Here is a 9,709-nt window from a genome sequence, read left to right on the forward strand (position 1 = left end):
AATGGCTGTTCCAATAGTAAACAGTTTATGCAGTTGTTCCTCTATATTGCTAAAGGAGATTACCTGAATAATGAAAGGTCACCTTCCCACAACTTTAACTCAGTGTATCAACCCACAGATGCTGCCTGACTTGTTCAGCATTTCCAGCATTAATTGCTTTATTTAAGAATAATGATTTGATATGAGATAGTTATTGCCATGTTTATTGAATGCAATTTAACATGCATAAAAGGTCATTCTAATTAACATCTGGGATATTGCCAAAATCAGGACAACTACCCCATGGGCTGGTCAAATGGTGGAGTAGGTTCTAATGATCTATTCCTGTTCTTTTGTCTTATGACCTCCTAATAAAACTGCATGTCACATGATTGTACCCTAATGCAAGAGAGGGTGCCTGCTAAGCCATCAAAACTGGTAGAACATCACTTTCTCAGGAAAAGTATTTTTAAAAATATTTCTTCCAATAAAATGCTTTTGCCGAAAATGTTTACTTTTAGTTAGTGTGGCTAACGTGTGGTCCGAGAGTCCAATCAGTTGACCTGTAAAAGAAAAATGTTTAAAAGCTCTGATGGTTTTCAATTAGATTCCTACAGAGATGGGAGCTGCTGCATCATTACCACTTCAAGAAAGGGGAAGAGAAGGTGGTTAGACCTTTAAAGAAACTCTCCCCAAAGGTTGCACACAGCAGCTGCAGCAAAGATGAGGGAAAGTAAAGGAGGGGAAAACACAGGCCACCATTCCTGTCCATCCCAATTGCCACATTGATTGTCTACATAGATCTACACAGTCTACACAGACTGTGAATGGCTCCATGTCACCATAAAGCATAGGCTGTTCATGCTGGCAGACATTACAGCATGTATCTCTGCTCCACAATATGTGGAAAGGCTCCTATAAGTTATGGGAGTGCCAGAAAATTTAATAGAAATATCCTGATGGATGAAAACTGAGCCAGAGTGCAATATGTTAATGGAATAGTAGGAACCATGTATGTCACATCTCCTTGCTGACCTGTTGCAGGATTTGTTCCTTATTTTACTGTGAGTTGTGTACGCAGGTCATACGTTGCACCTGTAACAGCCAATTTCAGTCAGTATGTGCAGAAAAGGACATCATTTGCCAGGTGAAATCATTACCTGTCCGACCAATGGTGGGCAGCAGCTAAGGAGAATTGCATTCTGAAGTGCTGAGGCCAATTTCCTGATGGTCACTTATCAACCCAGAAATGACTGACAATGTGATCCAAGGTGCACACAATGGGACTTGTGCATAATTTCTGGGTAAAAAATGGTGCAGATAGATCTAATTTCTAGGCACTTGAGTGCATTGTCTTTACAGGAAGGACTGAAACCTCCTTTACGTGCAACACATTGTTTTCTAAATTCCACTTGAAGGAGCAGTTAATAACTCTTTTTATGGTTAGAGTGAAATCTATGAGGCGGGGCACCACAGCACTCATATTGCTTCTCTTTATATTACTGTTCCAAGTCCTTGCCTCTGCCTGCAATCTGAGCACAGATTTTTGTGGATATGAGTCACACCTCAGTCAGTATGGAAAGAGCAGCAGTTTGATTAATAAAGAATATGCCATGCACAACTATAATAAGAATACGTCACAACCTCTCTGTTATTGTGTTAATGCGCACCATGCACTGCCCTTTAGAGAATATTTTTCTTCCTTAACTAGCCCTGAATGTTAAGAGCCACTACTTTTGTGGGATATGTGGAACAGTATTTGTTTCCATCCTATTCAGGCCCAGTCCCTCAACTACTTTTTCTGGTATGTTAGATAACTATTTTGGTGCTGCTTTCTGCTCTCATACAGAACTCGAAAATTTCATTACTTTTGCTGCCAATTTCCACACTGCCCTCATGTTGACATGGTCCATCCTTGACTCTTCCCTTCCCTTTCTGGATCTCCATGTCACCACCTCAGGGGATAGGCTAGCTGCAAACACTCACTACAAGTCCACAGACGCTCACAGCTATCTCGGCTAAAATTCCTCCTACCCCACCTTCTGTAAGGACTCCATATTCCTCTGTTTCTACTACATTTGCTCTGGTAATGAGACCTCCCACACAAGAGCCTCTGAGGTGCCTTTTTCTTGATCTGTGCCTTCCCACTCCTGTAGTGGATGGAGCCCTTGACCACTTCTCATCGATTTCCCACACCCCTGCTCTCGCATCCTCTCCCCCTCCTGAAATAAATCCTCATTTTCCAACCCACCGGCCTCAGTATTCAATGGATCATCTTTTGCAAGTTCCACCATCTCCAACAAGATTCCACAACCAAGCGCATCCTGCGCCCCCATCCTCTTTCAGCATTTTGAAGGGATTGCTTCCTTCTGACTCCCTACTCTGCTCTTCCATCCCCACCAACCTCTCCTTCCCTTATGGCACTTTCTGATGCTATCCACCATGTTTGCAACACCTGCCTTTCACTCCTTCCCTTCCCGCCATCCAGGGATCAAACAGCTTTTCAGGGTGAAGAAGCGATTCAATTGCACTTACGATCTGGTGTACTGCATTCGATGACCACAATGTGGTTTCCCCGGTACTGGGGAAACCAAACACAGATTGAGTGATCACTTTGTGACGCACTTGCATTCAGTCTGCAGGGGTGACCCTGACCTCCCTGTTGTCTGCTACTTTAATTCACCATCCCACTCCCATTTTGACGTATCTCTCTGTGACCTTCTGCACAAGGTCCAAAGCAAACTTGATCTTCCACCTCATTTTCCATCTGGGTATTTTGAAGCCTTCCAGACTCAATATTGCATTCTCCATCTTTAGGTAACTCACTCTTTCTTTCCACCTGTATCAAAACTATCCATTTCTGTTAGTCATCTATCTGTGATTTTTGGCTCAGGTTTTCTTGTTCTAACTGCCACATCAGCTAATTGGTTTCACCCTGTCAGAGATGTTTCTTTTGTCTCCCAAATCCTTCCCACCTTTTTTGCTGCTGAAAATCAACTCGTTTTTCTCTCCTTCTTAGTTCTGACGAAGGGTCTCAGACCTAAAACGTGAACTCTATTTCTCTTCCACAGATGCTGTCTGACCTTCAGCGTATTTCTGGCATTTCTGTTTTACTGCAGTTTAAACTTAATATTGGATCATTGTCCTTAACGAAGGCAAGAACCACTGTCAACATAGAGTTTGATTTGGAGTTCTAAACCAAGCAAAAAAGTCGTTGTGCTTGAGCCAACATATTTGAGGGAAAAATTATTTCTCACATTCTTGTTACCAAAAAAGCCCCTGGAAAAGTTCTTTGTTATAAGTAATAAAGCAATTTAGTTCATTCCAAGTCCACCTGGCTTCCATTCTATATATTAGCAGTTATTTTTGTCCTTATTCAGGCCCTGGTATCAATAGTTGTTGACTGAAATAAATTGGTAAAATTTTTAAAAGCTTTAATATGATGCCTTGCAAATTGTTGTTGGTATAAGTTATAGGCAACATGATATTTTAGAAACTTGAATTATATATGGTGAGAATCAAACCAGCAGGTACTGAACCTTTGAATGAATATTTAGGTCATTATTTCAGTACCCATTTTTAGGACATTAAAAGATATTACAATTCTAGAAATAGAGTCTAACCAATTTTAACTTTAGATTGTGAAGGAGAGAATGTGTTCAATATATAATGCACAGAACTACATGAATGTTGCATAGAGTCTAAGAACTCATACTTTTTACTGAGCAGCTAAGTCTTATTGTTGTAAGATTGAAAACGTATCAGTGGTCAGAATCATACAGTGCACTTACTCCACCAGCAGAGTCAATACAGAATTTTTTTATGAGATTTAAGAGAGAATAAAGATCAAGTTTCATCAAATTTGCTTAATCTGTCTTTTACATTGTGGTGTTTCTGGCATGTTTTTAGTTGTGCCTTTGCACAAGCGTATTTAGTGGCATTTAAAACCCAGCGGATGTTTATACAGGTCAGAGGCATACCAAGTGCAAGAAAAAAACATTTTCCAAACCTCTTTCCAATTATTAGTAGGCATCTCCCTCCCCCACTATCCTTCTAATGACACTTTTGCTATCCAGCCACACTGAAGATCTGGGAGCCCTTTGATCACAGTTAGTTATGATGTTTTTGCAGAATAATTTCCCCTGCAGAGTAAGAGAAAATCAAATTATACATGTATTATTTTTAAGCAGATATATTGTGTTGTTTCACACAGGTAAGACCCATTGTCTTTCTCCAGTAAAGATTCGCCCCTATCTATTTGTCTTTCCTACCCAGTTGCTGATTTGCAGGAAAGCAGTGATGACCTCCCCACTCAGACCCCAGTCAAAATGTCGGCTCCAGCGGTATATCTGCAAGAATTTTAATGGTGAGGGATGCCTAATTATAACGTAAAAGAGCTTTGGAAAATATTTTGGTTGTACTTGGTATGCCACTGACCTGTATAAAACATCTGTTGTTTTTTAAATGTCACTGAATATTCTTGCGCAAACACAAAAACTAAAAACATACCACAAACACCACAATGTAAAAGAAAGGACAGTGCTTGATGTAATTAGGACATTATCAGATTATGTTCAACATGAGAACAAAAAATGGAAACAGAAATAGAAAGATGCCTCTTTAAGCTTGCCCCTCCATTCACAAGATCATGATGATCACATGGATCATGTCCACTTTCTGCCTGATTTCTGTATTCTCTAATTGCCTCAGTGTTCAAAAAGATAATGATCTTAGTACTGACTGTATTCAATCAATGAGAACCCAACTCATCAGAAGAAGAGGACTCAAAGATATACAACCTCCATGCATGATGAAATTTATCTTCAGTTCATTTCTGAGTAATGACAACTTATCTTAAAAACATGGCCATTACTTGTTGGCTCCAACTAGAGGAAACAGGCTTTCCCTATCAATCCTTCTCAGAATTTGGTATCATATAGTGCTCTCCTCTCACCTTTTGTAATTCAAGTCAATATAGGCCAATTTCGATTGCTCCTCATAGGTAGCTGCCTCAACCCAGAAATCCTGCTAATGTACATAACTTCACATTTCCCATAATATACTTCATCTGCCATCTGCTTGCCACTTACTTAACCTCTCCAAGCCACTTTGCAGATTCATAGCACCCACCTCACAGCTTACTTCCCCCCTTTACATCGTGCCTTGTTTTCATTACACAACATAAACACTCCATCAGCATATCCATGAAAATAGATGCAGATGCAGTTTTTGATTTTTGGTCTGTTGATTGCAAAAAAATAATAATCAATACATTTATTTTGCAACTGATGTTCACCTTCAGCCGTGTAAATGTATTTATTTATAAGATCACACATTGTAGGAGCAATTAGCTCATGCAATGTTTCACAGTGTTCTATAATGTCAAAAAAGAGCATGAAGGCTTTGCAGATTTGTATATTTATAAATTATGTCTTACAGAATAGCATGAGATTCCAATGCAACAAAATCAACACTTTGGAATCACGATTACATCAACAGGCAAAGAAAAATTACAAGAAGTGTTTCAGAGTGTAAGACAGAGGAGCAGGAGTAGGCCATCTGGCCCCACTAGTCTACTCTGCTATTCGACATGAACATGGTTCATCCAGTCTTGGCCTCAAAACTACTTCCCTGCTCTCTTCCTACACTCTTTGGCTTCCTTGCAGTTCAAATGCTGGTCAGTTTTCACCTTGAATATATTCTGTGACTCTGCTTATTTTCTGGGGCAGAAAATTCCAATGACCTTCAGTGAGAAGAAATTCCTCCTCATGTTATTCTGAAGCTGCGTTTCCTCCTTCCAGATAACTCCACCAGGAGAATCATCCTCCAGCATGCACTCTGTCAATCCCCTGCAATCTGGTCTTTTATCAGAACTTCCAGTTATAAAACACTACCTGCTTCCCTCACCACAGATGCTGCCTGAGCTGTGAGTGCTTTCAGCATGTTCTGTTTTTATTTCCAACTTCAGTACCTGCGGAACTTTGCAGTTTTTAATGAATCTGCCAATTTCATATCCTGATTATCTCTTTCTACAGCTGAAGGCATTGCTTCCACACCAGGTTAAGGTTCCACACTAGGCTGTTTCTCTCCTGAAGATTTCCCAAGTGTTCTTATTCAAATAGGGAATGCAAGAGAAACCTCTTCACCCAGAGTGTGGTTTGGGTTTGGAATTCACTGTCATTATAGGAGAAGCTGAGCCAAATAACAGAGGGGCTTCTTAAGAAGAAACTGGGAGGAAGAAGGAAATAGAAACATATGTTCATTGGGTTTCAGGAAAAGGGACGGGAGAAGGTTCATGTGGAGCACAAATACCAGAATGGACTTAACAGACTGAATTACATATTTCTGTGCTGTAACTATCAAGCAACACAACATAATGTGTGAACCTTAATGGCAAAAGTCACTAAAATATTAAAAGGATCATAACAGAGAGGCTTAGGGACATCAGTTATGGGAAATCCTAAAAACAGAAGGGGAAGTTTTCTAAAGTTTATAAAACACAGACAAGCCTCTAGGTTTTATGATCTATGCCATGCAGAACAGAAATGAGAAGAAAATGGTAAAGCTGAGACAAATCATTGGTCAGACTTTGGTCCAATTTAGTCTACAGTTTCGGACATTCTATTTCAGGAAGGATATAAATGCCACGGGGAAATACAAATAAAGATAATACCAGAGGTCAGGAGTATTAGCTCTGAGGATAATCTATGGAATCTGTGTTCCATTTCAGTAGAACAAAAGAGCTGAAGAGGTGTTGAAAACTATGAAAGCTTTTCATGAGGTAAATCCAATAATTAATTGATTGCTTGCTATGTTCATGATAAAGTGGGTGCAAAATTAAAATTGTCACTAAAATAGTAAAGGGAAAATTTAGAAGATTTATTTTTGCAAGGATGTGTTAGGACATGAAATACCCATCTAGAAGCAATTGTGGAAACAGTGTCATACTAGGCCAGACTGTCCTGCTTGTTAGTCAGCAGTAGAGAAACACAATCCAGCCACAGTGTGTGGGTATGTGTTCTCCTATCTTCTGTGCCTGTGCATTGCTACACAGAAATCAGGAACACAAGTCAGAAGCCTATACATCTGGTGTCCACTTCTGCCATTGGGCTCACCACTGAGTCCAGGAATGGGGATCTGTTGTGCTGAACTGAGGGGAGGGATACACCTTATATCTGTCCCCATCAGTTTTTTTTACCACTGATAGCTGGTGTATGTAGTGTAACCCCATTCACTCAAACAGCTTCATCAAACCTGGATTGAGTGCAGGTAAATGGATTTTCTTTGTATTTTCGCAATGTTTTAATTAATTTCTATAACTTGAGTACATTTTGAAGTAAATTTTCTATTTTAAGTTTTTCTTTCTTTTTAACAGTTTTTTTTAAATTACTCTAATCTATTTCTTCTATTTGTAAATGTACCTGATTATCAATGAGCCGTCAAAACACTTTTCCAGGTGGACTGGGACCTCAGGATCTGTGGGAAAGCTGTAGCAGCAAAGTCAAGAGTTGTAGAGTTATAGGGAAATAGACCATAGAAATAGACCCTTTGGCCCACTGAGTCCATTCAACCATTAACCACCCATTTACACTAACCTGACATTAATTCCATTCTTCCTACATTCACTCAACACTGCCAAACTTCGATCACTTCTTATTATGTTTGGCTAAATACGAGGAGCAATTTGCAGTGGCCAATTAACCCCCCCCCCCCCACCATCCCGCACATCTTCGAGCACCCGAAGGAAACCCACGTGATCACAGGGAGAACGTGCAAATTCTGGACAGACAGCACCCGAGATCAGGATCAAACCCAAATCTCTGGCACTGTGAGGCAGCGGCTCTACTTGCAGCTGTGCCACCTGATGGATGGAGGTTTGGAGCTCAGTCAAACCTTTGAGCTCACTAAAAGTAGCGCAGAAGTGGAACGTAGCTACGTACAAGCATGAGGAGTGGTCCAGATGAGGCATGATCAGGCCCTTTTATTTCAAGAGGTTACACAGATAAACAATTTAATAAGTAACATTTTAGAATTTATATGGAAAAAAGAGCAGCGTGTGGGACTTCTGGCTCAGAAATGACACAGTACCCATCAAGAGAAGGCTAATGGCAACACTGGCCAGGGACTACACTTGTGAAACATTGTTTACATTAAAATAGTAATTACAAAAAGAAGTACCTTATTGATAGCAAAGAATGCTGCAAAGTCCTGATATTTTGAAAGGTGCTTTATAAATACAAGTCTTCCTTTTATTTCGTTACCACTGAAAGGCCGCTCAGTTTATTGCTATGTTGTGGTGCAAACTCAAAAATATGAAAATACCTTCAGGATAAGTTAAGAGGAATACCATGAAGAAGTAAGATATCTGGAAAATGATTCAGGTTTTCATACTGAACTTTTAAAATACGTATTCCATCTCAGGGGACTCTTAACTTCAAACAAGTTACACACAAGGCTAAAGTAAATACAGTAACCAAGATGAAATATTCTTCATACTACAGACAGGTGAAATTTATTCAAGAATCCATAAAGCTTTCAACTCTCTCTGAATTAAGTTTGTCAAATATCTTTGTGTGTTTCCAGCCTGAATGTTTCAGATTTATTCCAAAAGGATATTATAAATGTAACTAAAAGCAACAAAATAAATATCAGATTTTTTTTTATTAAAAAAGCTTTCAGTTTGTTAATGGGTTTTGTGGTTGCGATGTTTTTCTCTATTCTGTTTCACTTCACTGTTTTAGATTTACAAAGCACATATGTGTCTAATCCCTAGAATTGACTTAAAATATGCAAGACAAACTACCAGATACCGACAACCTATAATTTGAAAATGCACTTTATGTGGTACATTAACCATGTGAACACCATGTTAGCAATTCTTTTTCCATGTTAAAAATTAACAAGGTTCATTTTTTTAATGAACTTAAGAGGAATGCCCAGATGAAAACATTTACTTCCATTTAATCCAACTTTATTGTTTCATGTTCCCATATGTTTGTTTTCTTACTTTCCTCTTTCCTAATCTTGGCTTGCCTGCTTCCTCTGGTTGAAAGGGCAGGATAGGTATTTCATTTTGAACTGCTGCACAACCACTGGCATGCTATGCCGATCTGAGACATGCTTTAACAGAAGGCAAATTAGATCTGTTGGACAAGCACACAGCACAACTGGAAACCAGCAGGAGGTTGGGGAAGGGTATAGCAAGGCTGAATGCTCTTTGCAGTGCTGCTCCCCATCTCCAATCCCACCCCACCCCCCCATGTCTTTTCTGAAAATGACCATGAAAACTACCTGTGACCCAGAGTTACTTCACCAGTTGCTTGACATAAGATCTCATACAATTGTTGTATTTAGTCAAACGTAATAAGTAGTAGCTAAAAGGAAGCATGCGTGGTGATGTACAGATTTTATATAGCGTCAGAAAAGCCATGGGTATGAACTTAATCTTTTGCGTGGTTACAAAAAGGGCAGCATTAGACAGTCAGCATGTCAGGCTTCCAGCTTGATTCCAAAGACTCCAAAAGGATGAAAAATTGTGCGGGTAGATTGGGATGTATAACAAGTACCTATTGCCACAGTTTGGTTTGTGACCCATTGAGATGGAAGCTCATTCCCCAGTGTTTGCAAGTATTGCAGAATTCCAAAGAACAGTTTTCTCTATTTTTGGATAAGGCTATTGTAATTCCACTGAAGGCAGTAAAGAATGGTGCCCTCTTTGAAAGTGATCCAC

At 39.5% G+C, this 9,709-nt stretch overlaps 1 long non-coding RNA gene across 1 annotated transcript in view; it reads left to right on the plus strand.

Annotated features, from left to right (window-relative positions):
* Positions 1 to 8,500, plus strand: part of LOC127568599 (uncharacterized) — a 31,337-nt gene extending 22,837 nt beyond the window's left edge. The window contains exons 2-3 of the long non-coding RNA XR_007956037.1: positions 6,710 to 6,760; positions 8,401 to 8,500. This is a non-coding gene — a long non-coding RNA (uncharacterized LOC127568599). The remainder of the gene's footprint in view (positions 1 to 6,709; positions 6,761 to 8,400) is intronic.
* Positions 8,501 to 9,709: the final 1,209 nt, after the last annotated feature.

This window comes from Pristis pectinata, chromosome 3 (assembly GCF_009764475.1).
Source record: "Pristis pectinata isolate sPriPec2 chromosome 3, sPriPec2.1.pri, whole genome shotgun sequence".
In the NCBI taxonomy this organism is placed as follows: domain Eukaryota; kingdom Metazoa; phylum Chordata; class Chondrichthyes; order Rhinopristiformes; family Pristidae; genus Pristis; species Pristis pectinata.